This window comes from Falco peregrinus, chromosome 7 (genome assembly GCF_023634155.1).
Source record: "Falco peregrinus isolate bFalPer1 chromosome 7, bFalPer1.pri, whole genome shotgun sequence".
Classification (NCBI taxonomy): Eukaryota; Metazoa; Chordata; class Aves; order Falconiformes; family Falconidae; genus Falco; species Falco peregrinus.
Genome location: NC_073727.1, coordinates 41,811,106 through 41,835,907, shown reverse-complemented (window position 1 = coordinate 41,835,907; position 24,802 = coordinate 41,811,106). Strand labels below are relative to the sequence as shown.

Sequence of the window (24,802 nt, the reverse complement as noted above, 5' to 3'; positions counted from 1 at the left end):
GCCCGTTCTAGAATATTTTCTTTCTTTCTGTCTGTGGAGAAGCGTCTTGCTTTTCAGTAGTAAATGTTTGCTTAGGCAAGTAAGGAAATCTATTGGAAGGTTACATCTGTGAGAACTTCACAGTCCTTGTGCATATATTTAATCCAGAGGCATGTAAGGAATTGTACAGTCCTTGAAGACTTGAGATAAGATCATTGTAATGGTTCTTCATTGTTTTTTTACAGATGCCAAATTTTCAGACATAACTTCTGAAGTCACATATGTATGTAGACAGGTATATATGCGGAATCACGTCTCAGTTTGTGTATGCTATTGCTTAATAAGCATAAGCGAGCATCACTTGGCTGGACAGAATCTTCATACGGAGTTGTGGAGAAACTCCACAACTCTTTAGATTGTCCTCTCCTCTTGTGACTATTAGCATAAGAAATACTTTATCATTAAGAATCTGCTAAGAAGTTGTTCTCAGCTACTCAATTATAGTACCTGAGATGGGCAGGTACATGTAAAACCAGGAAATGAAACTGGTAATAGTATGAAGAAAATATATTAAGGTATTTATCTTTTCATAGTGTTTTCATGGCTGACTTTGTCATTTCAATGTACTTTCCTTGGCTGTGCAGTAATTTGTAATCCAGAAGAGGGCCTTACAGTTCCACTAATGAATTAAGAATACAAGCACAGTTCAATCTTGATTATATACCTCTTAGTGGATACTTACCTTAAGCATGAAACTGTGTTTTATTCAGCTGATATTCAGGAATTTGAGAAATGCCCGAACTTTTTTTTTTTTTTTAATGTAAAAGAGCCATTAGAATTCTATGACTATAAAAATTGAATACAATTAAACTTTTTAGATAGTTCAAATAAATACTTTCAAAAGTGTTTTTTAAAAGAGCATTAAAAGCATTACTTTGTCATCATTGCTCCCAATAGCTTAGAATTTGTATTTTGTGCATTTACTTATTGTTTATGAACTGACATGGGAAACAAGCATTTTTACCATAATGGCTATTTTCAGAGTTTAGAAATAGTATTCCTTTAACTGCTGTCTGTGACCTACCTGTTCTCCTCACTGTTACTTACAGCACTCTTTGAGTCTTTTCCTTTCTATAAGCAAAAGAAGTTATGACTGCATTTGTAAGGTTTCAACAGTTTCAGCACTTCAAGGGCTCGTGAACCAGACAGCTGAGCTGGAAAAGCTATTTAGGAAAAGACCACTTTTTAATGACTGCAGTGGCTTTAAGGAAAGAAACAGTCCCACCTGTGGTTACGGTATTTGGCTGGTGATACAAGTTAGCCATTTGTCTATACAGATACATACATACGGTCCTCAACTGGAACGTAATTTTCTTACACATTGAAGAAGTCATGAAAGTCCAAGTTAAAGGAAGGTGTTAGACTTCTGGCTTGTCACTGACATCGGTGACAGTAGGAATTGGAGCCTACATACTGTTTTGGACCAGGACCTAAATCTCTCGGCACCTGTTCTTCTGCAGAGGGGCTAAGAATGCTTTCATTCCCCACTGCTTTCTTTCAAAAAAGAATTCTGTTAGCATTTGGGTAGTGTGACAGCAGGAGCCACGTAAATAGTAGGATAAAACACACTTTAAAAGGTGTGCCCAATTCTGAACCCTTAAAAGTGGAACAGAACTATTTTGTAACAGGAGCCAGTGACAGCCTGTCACTTAAAACAACAGTTTAAGCGCTGCTCAAATCCAAAAGAGACTGGAGAGAGTGACAAAAAAATTCTCATAAGAGTGATCAAGGGTAATGTACATCTTAGAAAAAGGACATGAAAGAGGAATAGCATAGCAAGCTAAAAACTAGTGTATTCCAGAAAGCTTACAAAAGATGCTTCTGTTCACTGTTCAGTTTAACATGTGAGCAAAAAACCCCAACGGTGTAGTATTAAGAGGCACATTTGGATGTGTGGTTTTCGTTTGTTTTGGTTTTAAGTATAATAATTAGCTTGGGGAACAAACTGCTAAAAGATTACACCGAAAGCAAAAATGTAGCCCATTCTCCTTAAAATCCTGTTACTTACCTGAGTAAGAACAAATGCAGATACACAGGTATTTTTATAAAAAAAGACATTAACTCCTGTTTGAAGACAAGCTGCTCATCGCAGCCGTAGCATGACATCTCCACAACTGGTAGGTGGCTGTCTCCTTCTGTCTCCCCGCAGGCAGCGCTCTCCTCCCTCCCTGCAATGACTGGTCTCCCACCAGTGTAGCAGCAGCTCTGGTGGCAGGAGCCCACTGAGGTGGGTCCTGTTGGCCTCCACTTGCCACTGCCCCCAGAGGTGTGCCTAGGGCAGCTGTCCCTGGCTGATGTGCTGCGGCTCTTCCTAACCATGAGTTATAAGTTAGTTTGTTAGTGTTGTTTAGAGTTGGATTCACAAAACTGAGCGCTCCACAAAAAGTTATGGAGATCCTGGGCAGAAGGCTCTAGGTTCAGGCTGAGAGAAACATCTCCATGGCTAAGCTCAGCACAGGGGCTGGAAGAAGGCAGGAGATGGCCACAACAGTTACAACCCGATGAACTGACCAGTTTCAGTGCTCCAGATCAGAAAATGAACTTGACAAAATAAGAGTATTGGAGAATACAGAAAGAAGAATGTCAGAAAAAGACTTGAACGATTCTTGGAATGCTTATTTAGCAAGGAGGAGACTGTTGCTCATGGCTGCAGAAGCATAGGCTTGGTTTGTAACTTGCTACCAAATAAAATCCTGCAGCAGATCGCACCAGAGGCACCCGGGAATCAGGATCTGATGGGTTGGTTCCACAGCCTGCAAGAAGCGTTGCTGTCTGCTTGCTGGGGACCTAGGTCTCAGGCTTTTGCTCTAGCCCTAAAAGAGTGTCAAAGGCAACAACTTTGTTACTGCCACCAGGAAAACTCAGAGCAGTGGCTTATAAATTATTCTATTCATTTTCACAGTGCTTTTACTTCTGTTTATCTATTTGTGTCTAGATTGCCACATAGGAGGCCTCAAGAGCAGCAGTAAACATATTTAACTGGTTCATTTAAAGAAGTTTAAATGCTTCATGTCACTACTTTTCCCCTTGCTGCATGATTGATAAATACATAGGCTTCAGCATTATATTTACCTTGGACTGCATTTTTGCCAGTTCATCACAGATAAATATGATTTTATTTCAGCCTTTGTTTGCTTGTCAGTAGTCTGACATCAAAATATATTGAACTGGCTAGGAGGGCAAGGAAACAAAACAACATGGCTTTGTCTCTGCTAAACCGATTACAATTGACAATTCAAGGCTATAATAAATATGTCTTGTGACTTGCACGCTAGAGGAGAGCCTGAATTTAAATTATAGCTTTGGGTTTTGAAATGCTCACTGATCCATTCCATTCCCATTAAGAGTGCCTTCCGCTTTGCAAAATTAAGTGGTATCTTTACATGACAGTTTAATTAATTTATTTTTCAATATGTACATTTATGGAGTTTCTCCATTAAGCTTTTGAAATGTCTGTAGATCCTATGCATTAATGTAAATGTGCCATGGCCCATAATTACCTTTGGCAGGCTTAGGGCACTGATAAAAAGATTATATTTTTAAAAACTGAAGTCTTCAAACTTCCCCAGTGCTTGGCAGGAAATCTATTTCTGTGTTTTATTTGGAGCAAGGCTGGGGAGCCTGCAGCCAACAACTCCAGTGTAGGCAGTAACTGTTACATTCTAGAAGAAAATACATTTGACGCTAAATGAGAGAAGGGGAGAGGAAGACAATTAGGGGGAGAGTACTAGAAGCAGCTGTTTATTTGTTTTGCCTTGTGGCTGCCAATATATACTCTTATCATTAAAGTGCATCTAGAAACAGGGTATTTTCTATGAAATTACTTTGCAAAACATGGATCTTTGTCTTTTTAAGGGGCTGCCCCAAAGTGAGTTTATCTTCCTCTTTCACAATAGCTCCACACTAGCCAAGAATGCTGGATTCTCCCTTTGCCTCCTCCTCCCTCTTTTCTAAAAATGAACTTTTCAGGGAAATATGGAATTCAGAGAAGTTTGAAGGAGAGCAGATGGCCAAACAGTGATCCAATAGGATGTAAAACTTCAGTTAGGTAGTTGCTTGGCAGGCAAGTACAAGTGAGCCCGTGATGTTTCCATAGCAATGTTTTCACATGGTGCCTTCCTTTTGTCTTTTAAAAATCTTAAGAGATGATAAAAAAAAGGGGGAGGGGGGATAAAATAAAATAAGGTCTCTGCATACCTGAGCATTTAGCATGGTGTAATTAACTCTGCCCTTCTCAGGGGCAGTGACTTGAGCTCGTTGCTGCTTTCTGGCTGAAAAGCCATGCACTGACCTCAGCTACGGCCATGCTCATCAGCCTCAATTGCTGTGGTGCTTGTGGGGGCTGCCCGTGTTGCTGGAAAAAGCAGGAACAGTTTCTGTAATTAAGATATGACTCAGACTGTAGTGCTTTTGGAGGGGCAAATTGCTTGGGCACTGATTCTTGTGGTGTCAGGATTTCACATTTATGCATGGGGGAAGGTTTGCCGTGGCACTTCTCTAACCTTCAGAGCTTTCTCTGCCAGCAAGGAGGCAGCGTAATAAAAATTGACGCTTCCCATGACTTCGATTCCTATGTTCTCTTTTGAAGTCTGAGAGTTAGCCATTACAGTCACATTAATTTGTGAGGATATAAACAACTGCCATTATCTGTGCAGCCATATTGCACAAGAGAAAAAAAGATTTGTAGGGAGCAGCAGTATCTTTTATTAAGCCAAATGGTAGTCAGAAAAAACAGGCAAGCTTTTCAACCACCAGCCATAGGGACAGCAAGTTCAAAAGCTTACCAGCTTTTTCCACACACCCAATGAAAGTAAACCAAAAATAAGCTAAGTACTTTTTTGTATATATCATCTCCCTGCAAACCTTGCTTTTCTTGAAAAAAATCTGGACAAATTGGGCTATCAGCTGGTTTGAGCAGGAAAAGAGATCACAGGAGACTGGACTCTTGGTAAACTGTTCCTGGCTCCCCAGGAGACCCTTCCCTGCCTCCGCATGGACATATCAGCAGGTGCCAGCACTTTGTGAGCACCCACTGCTATTTTCCCTTCCCAAAAGCCTCCCAGTGAGGTGCTGAACGCAGCAGCTTATTTATTGAGCTCCTTGCACTCAAGCAGGGAGACTCTCGCAAAGAGAAGCAGCTTCCTAGCAGGACTGCTGTGAGACGGGGGACAGTAGTTCACATTGCCTGTGGTTTATGAATTGCAGCATGAAACTGCTTTGAATACGGTGGTATAAGCAAATTAAGTCAGTTTAGCCTGGGAACAAAGCTACCTAGCTGCCCTTCTGTGCTCTGGCCTCATATACATGGAGCTCCCCATCAAGGAAACCCTCCGCTTGTCTAGTGGCCAGGCTGTTATTCCTAAAACTGACCCTGGAGACAGCAAATACTTGCTTTTTAAAGAAATTAATTTTCTTACCCTCTGCCACTTCTTTCCAGTCATGCTGTGCAGCACTTACCTGGCAGCACTGGCAGCAGCCTAAATGAATCATTCAAAACTATTCCTGTTCAGTGCACTTTTTAATATTTAAATGTGTTTATCTCGTCAGGGAGCTCCATCAGGATGCTCAAGCTGCCAGCGACAATAGGGAGGGCTGAAAGCTCTCAGCCACAGTTGCAACAAAACCTTGATTACTTACAACATAGGACACTTCAGTAGCATTTCCACCACAGGGGAGATTTGGCAACTTCAGTGCAGGCAGCTGCAGCTTGAGGAGGTTCAACCTATGGATTTACCTATAGATTTGCAGAGTCCTTGCAGTGCTGCAGAGGGCAGTCAGGGAATCGCATGGCAATGGGTTGGAGCTGGGCAAAGTGGAGGCTCAGACTCCTTCCCATCTTTACCTTAACCCTGTGCCATGGCTGTTTCCTCAGTGCTCACTCACTTCAATATGTTGTACTGAAAGTTTATTTGGTTCTTTCCTGCAGGTCTTAGTCAAGGTAGGGCAAGGCTTTGATCTTCCTTTACACCCTGTGGCAGAGCCACAGAGCGCTCCCATTTGGAGCCACCTGCCTGTTCATTTCAGATTTCAGACAACCATCACTGCAGCGCTATTCAGCAGCCATCAGAACTTGCCTGCTTGCTGAGGCTGTAGCTACAAACCTAACTCCAAAATATCTTTGCTGACAGTGGTCCCGTGCCAAGCTTGACCAAGCTGTATTGAGGAATGTGCCTCCCTATTGATCTCATCCATTCATTTTCATCCTCTCTCCTCTCCTGCTGCTCCCCGCCCCCCCCCCCCCCCCAAAAAAAAAAAGCAGCCCAGAGCTGCGCTGCCTATCTGGGGAGCAGCAGAGATGAGGAGCCTCTGCCCTCCTGCCTTTCTGCCACTCCAGCTAGAATAATGCCAGCTACCAAGAAGGAATAGCAGCCTAATGAAATGGCAATCTGGCATTAAGATGTGTATATAGTTGCCATTTGTTAAACTGACAGATGACATTTGGAGCATGCAGCCCCTATTCATTTTTTAAAGCTAAATACTCTCTTGAAATAAAGTCTTTGCTGTTAGTCTTAAAGCTGATTTCCAGCCCAGACAGGGCCAGCTGTGCTTTAACACATTTCTGGGCACAAGGTCAGATTCCTAGCAGCTATAAGATTTTTTATTATTTTTTTAAATTTTTTTTTGCAATGAACTGGACAATTCATGAAGAATAAACAGTTACCTGCCTCCCAGGTTACCTTGGATTCTACCTTTTTTTTTTCCCCTGCTACCTTTCCATGTAGAATTCTTTATGCAACAAAAAAACGCCAGTTCTGACAAACAGCATTTAACCAACCTGAATTTCATCATCTGCTACCTAGTCCCACTTGTCTACATTTTTATGTACCTACAATAACAAGGTGCCAAAAGGAAGCTCCAAACACCTTCAGCAATAGTTTAAAATGTATTCATGAGCAACAAAGACTCAGCTTTCTTAGAGACAAATACCTCAGACGTTATATTTTAAGAACAGTTAAGAGTGTGAAGGGACTCGGCTCATCCAACTCAAAAGCATAGAAATCATGGTAAAAACGCGATATTCCTTTACACCTTCAAATTGCTGTCAACACTTTCAATAGCATACTTATGATAGCTTCCACTTCCAGCTCCAGAAATACTCAGAAGAAATAGGTGCCCAAACTTTATCGAAGTTGTACTCTTAGACAAGTACTTGGCTGTTACCTCATATGCTTCTTCATCAATTTTATTGATAAAGGTCCAGAAAACTCATCTGACTGTTGTTTATTTAATGTCTTTTCAAAGTCATTCCGTTTTAACACTAGGATGTCATTCCTCTATGGCTGTGCTGCCAGTTTAGCTTATTTTTGCATGTAAAAGAGCAAAAATTAAGCCTTCCAATATACAAAGAATTTGATAAGTAGATGGCTGCTATTGACTGAAGGGAGGGAGCACCTTCCATGGGTGTACACCAGGCACAAGCGTGTAGAAGATAGCATAGTTTCATCTGACATCCTTTCAACGACTAAATCAAGGCCGGCAAAAAGTAAAGTCTTACTCCAGCAGCTAAGGCAAGAGAAGCCCAGTGTGGCCAGCAACCTTCTCGCTCTGCATCAAATTTGCCAGGAGTCACAGCCACACGGGAGCCACTAGAGGAGCAAGAGCCTGCAGAATGAGTCACAGGGAGGCTTGCTTTCTTTAAGTTAAAAAAAAAAAAAAAAAAAAGAAAAAAAAAGAAAGAAGAAATCTTAAGTGATTTACATATGAATTGCTTCTAATGAGGACACACAAGCTCAGTTTTCCAGCAGACTTTCAACAAGGCCAAAATTAAAGATACAATTACATGGCAGAATCTAGACTGAGATCTTCATGATTTTTATGTCAACAGTGAAGTCAGCCACTGCTGGTGGGTGGGAAGCAGCTCTCTTTAGGGATGTTGAGCTGGTTGATTTTCTGATTACTTCAGAGAATTTTAAAAATAGCAAATTATAATAACAGGTCTATAGACTCTGTAGCAGCTTTCTGATTAATGTGAACCTCAAGCTATATGCTAAGTTCTTGCCCATAAGGTATGCCGTTCAGACATTTTCTAGATGCTATTTTAACCTGTGTCTTCTGAGTCACATTAGTCAAAAGAATTGGGCTATAATTTAATTATTGCAAATGGTGCATCAGTGAGTTATTTCCTAGGAAAGAGAGTTAAGAAAACCCAACACTGCAATTAATGCTGAAATGGAACCCTTTTGCTTTGGCCTTTTGAAAAATTTTCCGTATGACAGGAGCCAAGTGAGACTGAAAGAGTTTAGAAAATTCTATTAGAAAGTCATCTACACCCAGAGCTTTCCCAGAGACCAGAGGTTTTATGACTTCTTTTTATTTCTTCCTCTGCTTTGGGACTACCTAATATTCCCTAATTTCCTGCAGAATTATAGGTATTGCCAATTCGCTTAAGAGGCCTTGAGTCTGTTCAGCTGTGCAAATGACTCAGATTAGTTAAAGGATTTTAAAACTCAAAAGAGATGTCCTTTAGGTCAACAGGGTTTGTAGCTTGTATAGCAGATGACCATGCACAGGAATTGCATAACACCCTGTGCTTGCTTTCCTTCCTGAACTGTACTGCCAGCAGCTCCCAGACATTTCCTCATGGCTCTTAATTTCTGTTTTTCCACCATTTTTTAGACAAAAGAGTCTCCACTTTTACTTCACATAGAAGTGTAAGTAAGATACAGTTGTGCATCTGAGTCCCATTAAGCAAAAGACCCTCGCTCTATTGCTTCTTCATAACCACACAGCCTGATGATTTAGAATAGTAACATTTAGGGCCTGAGCAGATTGATCAACAAAATGAGCAGCATAAAGGATTCTCAGTGGGATTCAGAGACTCCCAAACTGAGGCAAGGAGCCTGGAAAAGTTTTTTAAGCCTTGTTATGCCTGAATGCCGTGAGCTGAAGAACATAGCAAGCTCTGTGATGCACCTCTCCAATCTTCCATCTATACTGTCCTCTTTGAACTCCACCATCTATCTTGTGGGTACTTGGGGCCATCCACATGCTACTGATGAAGAGCAGGACTTGCTGCACCTGCTAGAGGGCTGAAATATAATCTGCCCATGCCTGACTCATCCAGAACATCTTGAACACACATCAAGGTGGTGAGCATGCCTGGACTTTTCCCTTCAGAGATCTCCAGAATATAGCCTGTGGCCATGCAGTGGAGGTGCCGTAAGGTGTGCAGATGGCATACAAGGGTTGAACTTGTGAATGAACTTAAGACCTCTCTTACAGACACTTGAGCTATACTGTATGTGAGGAGTCTGCCACTTAGCAGCTTGGCTGGACTAGGCTACCATTGCCTTAACACGTTCCAAGTAGTGCCCTCGAGGGACAGTATTTTGTGCAATCCATGATATATTCAAGTGGTATTTCAGTTTGGCCTATAGAGTGTGCTTATTTTCTGCCTGACAAAATAAAAAGATCAGAAATAGAGGGGAATAGGAAAAAAAGGCACAGAAAGGGAAAATTCAAGTAAACACAAAAAATATGGCAAGTCAGAGTGCTACAAATACAAAATGCTAATATGCAAAATGATCAGCGCCTTGATCCTGTGAAATACATAGGGCACACATGGGAGCCTGGTTTACTTACAAGGAAAGAAAACAGTCCTATTTTGAATACATTTATCTTCTAACTTCCTTTCACTGAAAACATGTTTGTTTTTAAATTAATTACTTGGGAAAAAGCAAGAGAAATGGGTGTGGTGGAGTTGGAGGAAAAATAAATACTAATTAAAAAGCATGACCCATGGAACATGGTGGAGACCAGGTTTTTGCTCTCCAGCTGTTTCTGAAGGCTGAAGGAAAACAAATGGACTGGTTCTACTCTCCAGAGCACGTTGCATCAGAAGATCTGCACCCTTTGTCCTTCAAGGTAGAGGGCAAGATGCAAGGAGTTGTAATCATGAAGAGCCACACAATCTATGTACACCAGGTTTTTACAGCATGTATTAAAAATTAAGTATTTGGGGAGACTCAAAGTCTGGTATGCCAAAGCTTGGGATTGGACTGGATGCAAAACCTATTTCTAGTAGACTCTGCTCTCCACCATTTACAGACGCTGTCTAGAAACCTGTAAACCGATGCTTGTGTTGGCAAATGGTTCTGCTATTCCAGGTAGACTCCTAGTGGGAAACCCCATCAGCTATTAAAATCACTTCTCTCTGCCCACCCTCCCATTCCCTCTACCCCTAGAAGTCCTACTGGCTCAATATATCTACATCCCTTGGAGTCAGAGACTACATTTATTTGGCTGCACACCCCTGCTCCCTACAGTGAGCGTACAGCAGCTAAGCTGGGCTTTGGTGATCACACCACCCTTGTTCTGTCCAGCAAGCTCAGAGCCTCAAAGTTTCTGTCCACCACAGGATGCATATGTTAATGCATCATGCATGTGTTTAGTTTTAAAAGCGATTCAGACTTGTACTTGACTGACTGATAGAGCAGACATACCTTTTGTTTCCAGGGTATGGATTTTCAGTGTGTCCTAACTGGCCACAGTTTTCAGGTCCCGTGGCTGTTCCTGTGTTGCAGTATAATAAATGAAGGCAGATGATCCAGTTCTCAGTGTCTTTGCCTGAAGAGATATAAATCACATTGTAGGTATTATTTCTTTATGTGTTATGTTATTTGCTGAACAATTAAGTGTGCACTACTGAAGGATTAATAAGTACGCCAAGGCTACAGAACATAATGCAACTTCACAGCAAGAAGTGACAATGCAATTCTTTAATACTGTAATATTATTTCATGTAAAACCAGCTGACGTAAAATCAATTCCATGCTAAATTGTGTTTTCCCCTGCAGTCCTTTTGAACTTAAAAAAAAAAATAGTGAGAAAGATACCAACAGCCCATAAATAATCTCTAAATCATGTGTTACAGACTGATGGTAAGCAGCACTCTCACAAATCCATATTTATATTAAAAAACCTCATATGTGTACATTATATAGACTATCAATTATTACAGCTGAAAGTAAAATAAATGTGATGAGCGTACATCTACTTTGCCATCCGTTACATCTCATCTTTGTGAGAAAATGCTACTTTTAGTCCAAGCTATATATCTTATGAATTTAACACAAACAATATGTTCTAGCTATATAAAAATCTAAATATCTACATCCAAGACATGCGTGATTACATATAAGCATATTATAAACTATACATGAGTAATAAACCACAAGTTTTAGGTTTTTTCTCTGTGAAGTTCAATTTGTCATGCTTTGGCAGGTTACATTAATAGATTTATCCTTGCAAAATTGCACTTCTTTCAATAAACGCGACTGTGGGAAGTGATTTTGGACAGTATCTTCACAACTGAGGACAGCTCAACGTTCAGATCACTGGGACCCAGAGCAGGTCAAAAAGCAGCCAGCCAGTTCAAAGGTTTTCACTTTTGGCTGTCTCTTTGATAATTGCTTGAGGGGCAAAGGGTGCTGGTTCCCTCTCAAAGTAGTATCGCAAAAATGATACTGGGGTGAAAAATCTGCAGTGAGTGCTGGCTCCAGCAGCTGTTGCTTGAGAGGAGTGAACAAACCACCCTCCCCTCCCAGCAGAGCATGTTGCTCCCCTGCCCTATGGAAAACACTCGGCTGTTGCTAGCACAGCAATTACACTGCAGGAAAATCTGCTTCCAAACGATTTAGTCTTTATTTACTCAGGGGTGGGGGAGTGGAGAAGCTAAAAGGTAAAGGCTAATGAGATGCTGGCATGGGAATTATTTTACAGTAATAAAATACTTCATACATTCCTGAGGGCACATCACGCACAAGCCCGCAGAGAGTCCTTCAGAGTGAGATTTCATGAAGACCTTGCACCTGTAAACATAACTTGTTAGTGGGAAAGCTGCTGCTACATCAGCCTGTCCCATTGTCCCATCACACTAAGATAGCAGGGTACAAGTTAATTGGAAGGACTAGGGGTAGCACAGGCAACCAGGGAAAGCAAGCAAACAACGCACAGTCGTTTTCTGAAAGTGCCCTTTCTTTGTACGTTCACTTTACATGCAAAGGTTTTTATAGTGTTTTTTGAACCAGCTCTGTTGTCCCACTGTTTGTCTAGTGCATAAAGCTCCTTCTCATGTATATGCAATGTTTCTCTTTGGGCTGCTTTTTGAATTAGTATGTAGATAAACTAAACTAGGATATGCCTTAGTGTAACTGGCAAAATGGGCAATAAGAGCGCTTGCCAGATTGTACCAGGAGCACCATTCAGGCTCCTGGTAACAAAAAGACTTTTGCTATTAATTTTGATAACACCTAGGAAAGGAACAATGCAACACAGAGCTTGAGGCTTCACCTCTTGCCTCTGGCACTGACCCACACAGACAGGGTGAGAGCTGCTCAGTGTCTCCATTTGCTCCTCTAAATTACAGCACACTCAGCAATGCATCAGCTAGGGGGTTTGAGGCTAAAATCTTGTAAACCAATTTTGATTCCTTCCATCATGTCTCTCATTAAGTGCTAAGTGCCTCCAGGGAAAGGCAGCTGATTAAACAGATTCCTCAGTGACATAATGAATTTACAAAACCCCTCTGTTTTCGCTGGGGATGTTTGGGGAAAAATATCTTCAGTCACCAAGGGCAAAGTCCACTGAGAGGGAGAATCACTCCATTTCCTCTGCCTTGGAGCCTGACAAACCTTTGCCACCCACCCTGGGAGGCTGAGAGGAGATCCCTGCTGAGCACTGGGAGGGAGGGAAGAGGCAGGGACACAGCCATCCATCCATCCATCCAGGGCACCAGCACAGCAGCCTACTGCGCCCACACCGAAGCATGCAGGTCACAGCCTCTTTGCTTTCCTTGGCAGCTGTAGCCCAGCCAGCTTCCTCACAGCAAAGTTCTCCGAGGCAAGCTCTGGGTACTGCCTCTCAGCACAGGAAAGAAGTATGAGACTTTTTCCAGCATTCAAATCCTGTTTTTAATATGACTCAGCTCTGCAGAGTCCATAAGGATGACATGGGTTGTGCTTTATTAACAGTTAGGTTAATGTTTGGAAATAAAAAGACTGATTGTTTTATCTGTTTAATCATTTGGTTCTGCCAAGAGCAACCATAAGCACAGCTCGGTGGTGCATGAAGACAGTACAGCCTGACATTCGTTTCCCACCACTAAAATCCAAACATTAGCATACAAGTTGTGTAGCGGGCTGGCAGGGGCAGGCAGCCAGGATGGCAGCTATTGGAGTGAAGAAAAATTATGATCATTGAGTCATGGAGATTTTCAACCTCCCCGCAATGGAAGGAAAGATAGATGGATGAGGTGGGCTAATTCTGAAGTTTGGCAGTTCATTTGTGTTTGCCCAGCTTTCCTATGCCTTCAGCTGAACTAGACTACAGACCTGAGGACTAAAAACTGCTCCAGTTTTTCCTCAGTATTATTTCACTTGTGTGTGTGCACCCCCCTCTCTTTTTCCTTAAGTCTCCTCTTCTCAGCTACATCCTTCAGCAAACAGTAGCTGCAATGCAGATTCACCGCAGGTAACCAGGCAATGCTACTGACCTGCCATATGCAGCCAGCAGCAGCTATAGCAATTCATCATTGAAAAGCAATTGGATGGCTAGATCATGCGGTCACCTGGCACCCAAACAGCGCTGGATGTGCAGATGCCATTAGTGCAAAGAGCAGAATAAGAGACAACAGGAGCCAACAGACACAGGAATATTTCTTAACAGACTATAGCTACCTCAGCTAACGTTTATCACTATCACAAAGTGCAGCTGTTAGACTCATTGATCCTTTGAAATGTACACAGAGCAGAGTTTGGTGATTTTGGGCTGAGCTACACAGAACACCTCTCATTCTGTACACAAAGTCAAGGGGCAGAGAAACCACTGAAACAATCACAGTGAAGTTGCACTCCAAGCAAAGTTTCCTTGGACATGCAAACACATGCCTTACCCACTTCTGGGAAGGCACGTGGCTGTATACACAGTGGTCCAGCTGGCCCAACAATTCCAGTAAGTAAGTATTCTGCTGTTGTAAGAACACTGAAGAGCTTATAACTGGCCATAAAGCACATTTTGTAAAAGCTTCTTAGCAGCCACACAAGTGGGCTCTCACATAGGGGACTGGCTAATGACATTAAATGAGACAGAGCTTCTGCAGGGTTAGCAGACCTGAAACACAAAGTCTTGAGACCCTTAAAGCCTCTGCAATTGTCCTCCATCTAATTTCTTTCTCCTGTTTGCATTCTGTTGTTATCTACTCTTTCCAGTCAAAAGGGCAGTGGGCCCTATTGCTGACCACTTTCTCATATCTGTGATATTTCTAAAAGAGAAGATGCTGTCAGGAGCTGCCCATGGCTTTAATGTGGCAGCTCAACACATGAAATCTTTCTTCCTCTGCCAAAGCTATGCTGTTTGCTAGTGCAAAAATAAGCAGAGTCTAAGCACTGCCCACTCTCCCTGCCTTTCCTCATATACTCACTAAAAAAATAGCAGGAGCACAACTCCCACACATTGCACAAGATCCAGACTCAAGAAACCCTAAGCCAGGCTTTTTCCTGTCCCAAGTCTCTGTTAGAACTAGTCAAAATGTAACACTTGTAAAATTGTAACATCCTTAGAGCAGGGGAGGGGGGGAAGGGGGGAATCCAAACAAACCTGAACCCACCCAAAATGTGCTGCCACTTCCATAACTAACTGAACCCCACAATGCTAAGCTAAAATAAAATAAGTAAAAAAAAAAAAAAAAAAAAAAAAGTCTTACCACCACCTCTTTAACCCCAGCCTCCAGGCCACCTCTACTTCAGAACCACATTATTTCCCTCCAGCTTCACATTTTCAGCCTTGCCATCCTAATGAGAAACCTTTGCCAGCTGGATCCAGCTCCCTAAACAATCTCTGTAATGAGGACAGGCACCTGGGGACCTACCTGCCTAGGTCAGGAGCAGAATTTAGTTTGTTTTTCCAGTCCCCCATACTGCAGAGTCCTTTGAGGCTGTGATAAGGGAATGCCAGACCACCTGGCAGCAAGAGCAGATGAAGAGGGAGGGGACTGATGAAGAGCTGAGATGTGGGTGGTAGCCAGAGTGGGAGGAAAGGGTTAGAATCATAGAATCACAGAATCGTTTAGGTTGGAAAAGACCTTTAAGATCCAACTTTAAATCCAACCGCTAACCCAGCACTGCCAAATCCACCACTAAACCATGTCCCTAAGCACCACAGCTACACATCTTTTAAATACCTCCAGGGATGGTGATTCCACCATGTCCCTGGGCAGCTTGTTCCAATGCTTGGCCATCCTTTCAGTGAAGATATTTTCCCTAATACCAATCTAAACCTCCCCTGGCACAACCTGAGGCCATCTCCTCTTGTCCTGTTGCTTATTACTCGGGAGAAGACACCTACCCCCACCTGCCTACAGCCTCCTTTCAGGGAGTTGCAGACAGCAATAAGGTCCCCCCTGAGCCTCCTCTTCTCCAGGCTAAGCAGCCCCAGTTCCCTCAGCCGCTCCTTGTAAGACTTGTTCTCCAGACCCTTCACCAGCCTCTTTGCCCTTCCCTGGACACGCTCCAGCACCTCTACGTCCCTCTTGCAGTGAGGGGCCCAAAACTGAACACGGGGTTCAAGGAGCGGCCTCCCCAGTGCCGAGTACAGAGGGATGACCACTTGCCTTGTCCAGCTGGCCACACTGCTTCAGATACAAGCCCGGATGCTGTTGGCCCTCTTGGCCACCTGGGCACACTGCTGGCTCATGTTCAGCTGGCTGCCAGCCAGCACCCCCAGGCCCTTTCCCACCAGGCACTTTCCAGCCGCCCTTCCCCCAGCCTGTAGCGCTGTGTGGGGCTGGTGTGACCCAGGTGCAGGGCCCAGCACTGAGCCGTGTTGAACCTCAGTTGGCCTTGGCCCACTGATCCAGCCTGCCCAGATCCCTCTGCAGAGCCTTCCTGCCCTCCAGCAGATCAACACTCTCCCCCAAGCTGGTGTTGCCTGCAGAGTACTGAGGGTGCACTTGATCGCCTCATCCAGATCATTGATAAAGATATCAAACAGAACTGGCCCCAGTGCTGAGCCCTGGGGAACACCATTTGTAACAGGTTGCCAGCTGGATGTAACTCCATTCACCACCATGCTTTGGGCCCAGCCACCCAGCCAGTTTTTTTACCAAGTGAAGAGGCTACCCGTCCAAGCCATGAGGAGCCAGTTCATCCAGGACAATGCAGTGGGAAACAGTTTCAGGATTTACTGAAGTCTAGGTAGACAACATCCACAGCCCTTCCCTCATCCACTGAGTCACCTCGTTACAGAAGGAGATCAGGTCCATCAGGAAGGACCTGTCTTTCATAACCCCATGCTGGCTGGGCCTGATCCCCTGATTGTCCTGCATGTGCCACGTTATGCCCCTCAGGGTGATCTGCTCCATAACCTTCCCTGGCACCAAAGTCAGGCTGAAAGATCTGTAGTTTCCTGGATCCTCCTTCCTGCCCTTCTTGTACATGAGTGTCACATTGGCCAACCTCCAGTCTGCTGGGACCTCCCTGGTCAGCCAGGACTGCTGATAAATGGTTGAAGGTGGCTCAGTGAGCACCTCTGCCAGCTCCCTCAGTACCCTTGGGTGGATCCCATCTCGTCCCATAGACCTGTGAGTATCTAGCTGGTGTAGCAGGTGCTAACCATTTCCCCCTGGATTAGGGGGCTTCATTCTGCTCCCTGTCCCTGTCTTCCAGCTCAGGGGGCTGGGTACTCAGAGAACAACAGGTCTTACTATTAAAGACTGAGGCAAAGAAGGCATTAAGTACCTCAGGGTCTTCCTCATCCTTTGTCACTACGTTTTCCCCTGTGCCCTGGTTTAACCCCAGCTGGCAACCAAGCACCACGCAGCTGCTTGCTCGCTCCCCCACCCAGAGGGGTGGGGAGGAGAATTGAAAAGGAATGTAAATCTCGAGGGTTGACATAAGAACAGTTCAATAATTTAAACAGATTAAAAAGGAAATAATAATAATCACAACAACAACAGTTATAATGGAAAAGGTGAGGGAAAGAATAAAATCCAAAGGGAAAGGGAGAAAGGAAAACAAGTGATGCACAGCACAACTGCTCACCACCTGCTGACGGATGCCCAGCTGGTCCCTGAGCAACGATCTGCAGGCCCCAGCTAACCTCCCAAGTTTATATACCAAGCATGACGTCCCATGGTATGGAATACCTCTTTGGCTGGTTCAGGTCAGCTGTCCTGGCTGTGTCCCCTCCCAGTCTCTGGCTCCCCTCCAGCCTTATTGCTGGCAAAGCCCAAGAAACCAAAAAGTCCTTGACTTAGTATAAACATCACCCAGCAACGACTGAAAACATCAGTGTGCTATCAACATTGTTCTCACATCAGAGCCAAAACACAGCACTGTACTAGCTACTAAGAAGAAATTAACTCCATCCCAGCTGAAAACAGGACACCCCCACATCCAGTAAAGGATGAAGATTCTCCTTAGCCCTCCTTTTGTTGCTAATGTATTTATAGAAACATTTATTATTGTCTTTTATGGCCATAGCCAGATTAAGTTCTAGCTGGGCTGTGGCCCTTCTAATTTTCTCCCTGCATAACCTCACAACATCCTTGTAGTCCTCCTGAGTTGCCTGCTCTTTCTTCCAACGGTCATAAACTCTTTTTTTCCTGAGCTCCAGCCACAGCTCTCTGTTCAGCCAGAGCAGTCTTCTTCCCTGAGGGTGCATCTTTCAGCACGTGGGGGTGGCTTGCTCCTGTGCCTTTAGGATATCCTTCTCAAATAGTGTCCAGCCTTCCTGGACTCCTTGGCCCTTCAGGACTGCCTCCCAAGGGACTCTGTCAACCAGGCTCCTCAACAGGCCAAAGTCTGCCCTCCGGAAGGCCAAGGCAGCAGTTCTGCTGACCCCACTCCTTACTTCTCCAGGAATTGAAAACTCTTATCATTTCATGTTTGCTGTGCCCAAGACGGCCTCCAGCCATCACATCACCCACAGGTCCTTCTCTGTTGACAAACAACAGGCCCAGCGAGGTGCCTTCCCTCGTGGCTCACTCACCAGCTGTGTCAGGAAGGGACCTGCCACACACTCCAGGAGCCTCCTAGGCTGTTCCCTCCCTGCTGTGTTGTGTTTCCAGCAGGCATCTGGTGGGTTGAAGTCACCCACAAGAACAAGGTCTAATGATTGTGAGACTTCTCCCAGCTGCTCATAGAATATTTCATCTACCTCTTCATCCTGGTTGGGTGGCCTCTAACAGACTCCCACCAGGATATCTGCCTGGTTGGCCTTCCCCCTGATTCTTGCCCATTAACACTCAGCCCTACGGTCACCATCATTAGGCTCTAGCCAACCAGAGCACCCCCTAACATACAGGGCTACCCCCCGCCTCTCCTTCCTTGCCTGTCTCTTCTGATCAAAGCCCTTGGGTATGAGCACCCAGATTTGATCCCAAGCCTAGATATCTTCTTTGAAGAAATTACACTTTCTGTGTAGGGTGCAGGTGCACATCTGGCAAAACTGCCTTTTTGTTTTATGGCTTTGTTTCTTCGTTATACCTTCCCCTTCCCCTTCCCCATTCTGTTTGGTGTATTTCAGTCACAGCTAGTTGGGAAGGGAAGGCTTCACTTTCTCATGAAGTTACTGTTCCGTCAAAGCCCAACTTTAAAAATACATTTTCTAAATATGCACTATTCAGTCTTGTCCTCGGTAATTTGATTGGCAGAAATAAGAGCTGCAAAAGTAGATCTTGTCAGTCATTCTTAAGCCTTCCTTAATACGGGAACAATCACCTGCCATTTCAACCATATTTTTAAAGGGGCACAATGTACTTAATAAGTTGAACACAACTGCAGTCTCAACTTTTATTTTTTTGGTAAAAAACCTTCCAGGTGGCACCTGAAAACACATCCTGGCCTATTTTATTTTCTATCATTTTCTGTAAATACACTGCTCGTATGTGTACATCTGCATGTACATCCCATAGACACCCACTGGCACAGCTCTGAGCAGCTGCCTCATGAAATTCAAAGGCCAAGCGCATGCTCGTGTGCAGGGGAGGCACCGTACAGCACCTTGCAGCTGTGGGACATGCAAGGCACAGGTGTTTGCTCCATAACAGGTCACGCTGGCTCTGTGGCACAAGGTGGGCCCAATGTGGAGGAGATTTTACTATTTGCTATTTTTAGGCTCAGCTTTTTTTTTTTTTTTTTACAGCAGAGGATTAGGATTGATTCACATATGGTCATCATTTGCGTGTTGTGGACACAGACCCTATGTCACGCAGCACCCACTCATTTCAGACTGCTTTTTCAGAAGCTGTGAGTACCTGTGGCACTAGCTGTACTCTAAAAGGCACAGAGACACTCAGCAACTTTAAAAGACCAAGGAAACTTGATGCTGGGGTCCCAGGTTATGTTTGGAGAATGGTTCCACAACAAGCAAAACATTTATTTTGCATTAGAAAACCTCCTAAGAATTAAACCGGAATTATTCTATGGTAAATTTAGCTACAGTGTTTCTGGGACAGTGTGTCCAGAGAACAAGCATCCTTCATCTTATCACCAGAATGTAGTTCTGACCTAAAATACAGATTTGGTGCCAGGTGTAGTACTGTGTTTGTGGTCTGTTGCAAATGCCAGCCAGCGAGGGAATGTGTTGGTTTATGGCACACAAGTAAAAAGCACACAGCTAAGTTCAGTTGCATTTGCCTTTGCTGGGAAAGGCAATAATTATTCTGTTTTGCTTCCAAGATAGGAATAGCAAATGTCTCTCTCACCTCACCAAGAGGAGAAAATCACACCCAATATGGTTAAGGTGCACCCCTTTTTACAGAGCAGTGTGACAACCTTGCAATTTGAACAGAATTTTTTTTTTTTTTGGCTGCTACCTTCTGGGGGTTTTGTTTGGTTTTTTTTTTTTTTTCCATTTACTGTGGTTTATCCTTGAGAGATGTCTCACGCACGAACATCTTGGATTGTTTCATACAAAATGGCAGAGCTCATAAATAAAAGGAATGGGTAGAGCAGAAGTGAAGCTCATTTCATATATGTTTTTACAGAAGCTGATTTTACTGCAAACTGGAGGCAAATACTTGCCCATAGAAGAAAAAAAAGACGTCTTAAAAAGAATCATGCCAGTCTGTCACCAGGAGTGGGCAGATTGGTCCTTCCTAGGGTCCTGTGGTGATTCTTGGAGGATGTGAGCTGTGATACCGCTTTTGTTTGCTTTTGCAGCAAACATGCTGCAGCTGAGATCTCCTTTTCCAGAGCTCAGATACACTTTCTGGAAAGCCAGCAGCCAGATGAGCATTTTGATATTTGCGTCCCATGATCAAGGGCAGGGCTTTGGGAGAAAAACGGGAGCACAGCAGATGTTTTGACTGGGAATGTCCCCAGCACTGCTGCTTTTTGACCCACCGCATGACCCTTTTGGGGACCTTCCTTCATTTTTCAGCCACTGGATGCTACGACACAGATTTCTTGACGTGCAGCGTGGCTTCCCCTGACTGAAGGCCCTGTGAAAGGGGAGCCCTTTGGCACAGCTTGTGCACAAGTTCCCCTCCCCCCCTCAGCTCTGGTGACAGCAACCTGTGTCCCCGCATTACTTCATGGCCTCAGTTCCCTTGCAGTAAGGCAATCCAAAAAGTCAACCTTAGAAGGTGCTTTCTGGGCCAAGGATTTTCCCCCAGCAGGTTTCAGAAAGGCCCGTCTGCTTCTCTCGGGGCTGGTGCTACCCCCAGCCAGCCATCGCGGCCGAGCCCCCAGCACAAGCTGGCAGCCGCTGCCCTGGCTGCATTTCATTCTGGCTGCGGTACCTTGATCAATCAAAGCAAATCAAGGGCAGGTCAAAGCAAGGAACCATGTGGATTTTCTTGTCTGGCTCATGTCTTACCTCTGACCACACGCCGGACAAATTCCTCCTCAGCCTGTGTTGCTTTCTTAGCAGTTTTTGCTCTGACCATGGTGATGCTGGTGACACGGGAGGAACCCAGCTCTGTAAGTAAAGACACACAGAAAAGAGCTGCATTACACTGAAGTCCCAAACCTTGTCCGACTGGATGAGAGCTCCATGGCACAAAGACAGGCCATTGCTCCCCAAGGGTGGTGGGACTGTGGTTGAGGTGCAGCCCTGTTTCCTCCCTGGAAAAGGAGGGAGCACGGCTCAGCGGGAGGCAGCCGGGGCTGCAGCTGGTGGGCCTGACATACCATCTGAGCTGTGGTACCAGCCACGCGGTGGGTGAGCTAAGGACATACTTTCAGCCTTAATTCTGAGTTTCCTAGGTTTTGTCAGTTTAAGCCAGATTCCTAATGTTATTTTAATGCAGTTGTTTTGTGTGTGAATAATATGCTTTCTATGCCAAACCACAAGCCCTGGAACTAATATCTCATAAAAATGCCTAGAGTCCAAAGCTAATAGCTGTTATTCAGCTGATCAAGTGATGCCTAAAAAGTTACAGATTAACACTATTCCCCAGGGGAAGGTAAAATTAAACTCTACTTCTGATGGGGCTGGGTGCTATTCCGCACAGTGTCTGAGCCCAGGCTGGGGGATGCAGCTCGCTGCAGACCCTGCGTGCCCTGCAGCAGGGCTCAGTGCTGTGAATGTGTGCGGCAAGTGCCATCTGGGCTCCACCTGGAGTCCTGGTGGGCAGATGTTGGGGGTGTGTGAAGCATCCTCATCAGTTTTCCCTTAAAAAAGCCCCTGCCCTGCCAGCAACACCCCCACCTAGCGATGGGTCACTACAGCTCATCCTTGCCCTGCTCAGCTGGGCAGTGATCCCAGGGATGCCAAAAAGGCCGGGGGGAGATGGTCACTGGCTCCCCAGGCTGGCATTGTCTGGGTGAGGTGACAGCTGCGGTGAGACCAGGTCCAGTGTCCAGCAGCCTGGTACAGCGGGCAGGAGCCGGTGCTGGACTCAGCAAGAGGGCAAGTGCCCCTTCCTGTCCCAGAGGGTTTGGATGGGGCACCAGTGACCCACAGGGAGCAGAGGGGGGACATGGAGGGGTCTGGCAACAGGGGTGAAGCTGTCCCTTCGTGCTCCTTCCAGGCAGGGAAATCGAGCCACAGGATGTCAGTGCAGCCTATGTGAACGCCACGCTTGCAGAAAGAAATGACTGTCTCCTGAGCACACAGGAAGATCTCTTTCCCAGAACATCATCTTATTTAGGAAACTCGCATCATGGCAGCAAAGCAGTATGCTTATTTGGGAATAAGAAAATGAGATGTGGCCCCAAGTCAGTGCTTGCATGTAGGCACCACTGCAGAAAGTTTGAGGACACACAAGAGGCAGCTGCTGGCTCACAGTAACAAACACAGAGCTGGATGGGCTGGAGGCCCGGACAGCTGGTGTTTGCTGCCTGAGTCCTCCGATACTGGCTTCAGAGTTGTAAGCTGTCGATTATTTTCCTGTTAGAACACAAAGGGATTAGCTAGATCAGCTTCTGCAGAGGTGAGAAAGAAATGTGTCGTGTAGACTGTTTATTTTGCTCTAATTGGATTCATACCCTCTTTCTGAATAAATCTCATTTTTCTCCAGCTCTTGTGGTTTTTCATGGCTGTGAATGCTGAGAAGCGCTTCCAGGGGCAGGCAAGCGATTCTCAGCTTCAGTGGTGAAAGTGAAGGGGTCGTGCTGTGGTCACTAGAAGCAGATAGCCTGCAAACAGCGCAGCCAAGGAAGCTCTCCTGGTCACATCCAAGACGATGCTTCACGGTCATGGACAGCTTTTGGCAGCATGAGGCAAAAGCCACTATTTGAACAGGGAAATCTAAGCTTTGCAGTCCTTCCAGACATGACATCCACACCTGCTCTGGGTAAGCTGCAGTACAACAACTTGACCTGGAGGCACAGCAATGCTGGTACAATGTACGTTGGTCCCCCTTCAGCAGGGTGAGCTGCTCTGTATGCTAAAATGGTCAGCGAATTTTCTGCTGCTGTTCATCACCTTTTCTAGCTGGTGCGGACACTAGGAAAATTACCTTCGTTTGCTGTTTTTCTTGGCCTGCTCACTCAGAAACATGGAAAGTACCTGCAGCAGAGGTGGCTTCTCAAGTTTGTCCTTTACATCTCTGGGGAAAAAAAAAAAGAGTTCAAATGGAAAAGAAAGAAGAAAGAGCATAGTTTAAGAATCCTAGGTATGGGTGGTTGCAAACTGCTAAGTGTCCTCTCTGTGTTATGCCTGCTAACCAAGTAAATGCTTTTCACTCCTGTGTCCTTTGCACTGTGAAAACATCTGATGTCTCTGTACTGAACACTGTGGTTTGAAGCTCTGCCTCTGAGTCAGATGGGTATCAAAAACCTCAGAGCAGCTGGACTGAGCAATGCTCTTTTGGTGAGCGCATTAGAAACCAGACACAAAATAAATAATTAAGTCAACAAGGTTTTTTTGGGGTGTCCAAATTATGCCTGCATATGCATTACAGAGTTAAGCCTTAAATTTAAAATTCTTCCATCAATTTCTTGTTCCTACAGAGAACACATGAATGCTACATCAGGAAGGCACACGTTTCTCTGGAAAGCACCTGTTCCCAAAGTTTCCAAAGATGTCCTGTATTTGCAGACGCCTCTTCACCTACACCAACCCGTGACTTGTCTGAGAGAGTTCAGTAGTCTTATTGGAATCTGTGCACACATAAACTGGACATAAAATTTCTCTTTTATTGCTGTTTTGGTCATGTTTCTCCCCATGACAGATTGTTGTATTTTCTGTTGGCTGTTACTCTATAACTGAGCACTGAAGCATCAGATAAATCCATATGCTGGGTACGTTCTCTGTTTGAGGTGGGTATTGGAGTGATTTGGTATATAGATTGCCATAATTTTCAATGATACCTATTGCCTTGCTCATTTGCTCTTCCAGAACTCATTTATTTTGCTACTTTTAGAGCCTATGGGAGGTGCTAAATAAACATTTCAAACTATAAAAAAAGTTAACGGCCAACTGTGAAGTGGTAAAATTAAGTAACTTGCCCAACATCACATATGTAAGCAGAGCATCCAGTTCTGCAAAGCAGTCTTCAGATTCCCCTTTCTCTTCCTGTGCTGTCCTGCCTCATTTAAGGCACATCAGATGAGGCTTTTAAATCCTCCCTCCCTGCACAGTTCCACAGTTCCCTAAAGCAGCATCCATCTTGACCAAAAAAAAGAAGAAAAAAAAAAAAAAGGAAAAAAGCCCCAAATAAAAACAATGTGATCAACTAATTTGATGGAACTTTTTTTTTAATATGGACAATTCAGTCTATTTTTCCTTATCTTCATTTTTGGAGTGCCTGAGCCATCTTAGAAAATTTCCTCCCAGTATTTAGCCTGAATCAAACATGTAGAATTTTCCTAGCAGGGAATATTCCAGTCTACACAATGAAAATTAGGTAAAAGGAAAATAACTGAAATCAGAGCCTGCTGGTAGGAAACATGATACAATCTGGGCAATGGGGAAACACCATAATACAGGAATCACTGCATCTACTGAAGTTTGCCACCTCTGCAATGGAGCTGCCAGTTGCTTTGTGTCCACAAAGCAGTACTATACAGATTTTTAGGGCAGGGAATGAAACAGAATATTATTTCTAAGGGAAATCAAAGGTGCAATTAGCAGAGCTGGTGGTAAAGGCATTACTTTCCCATCACAGTACCCTCACAGCACGGTGGGAAAGGCTCAACAGTACAAGCAAGGACAGGATGGGCTCTAAGGGTTGCCCAGCTAAAAGGTAGGTAGGGGGAACCAACAGGCTTCCAGTCCCTCTCTCGCTGTCCTGCCGGGGGAAACATAAATGGGAACAGGCTACTCCTCTGCAGACTGAAAGTAAAGATTTATGGATTACTTAATCCAGAACTTCATA

The 24,802-nt window shown here is 44.5% G+C and overlaps 1 long non-coding RNA gene across 1 annotated transcript; it reads right to left on the bottom strand.

Moving 5' to 3' along the window:
* Positions 1-10,189: 10,189 nt before the first annotated feature.
* LOC114014083 (uncharacterized) lies at positions 10,190-23,442 on the bottom strand. Its single transcript, XR_003557442.2, has 3 exons — positions 22,943-23,442; positions 20,857-20,958; positions 10,190-10,605 (listed from the first exon to the last, which is right to left on the bottom strand). It is a non-coding gene; the product is annotated as an uncharacterized LOC114014083 (long non-coding RNA).
* Positions 23,443-24,802: the final 1,360 nt, after the last annotated feature.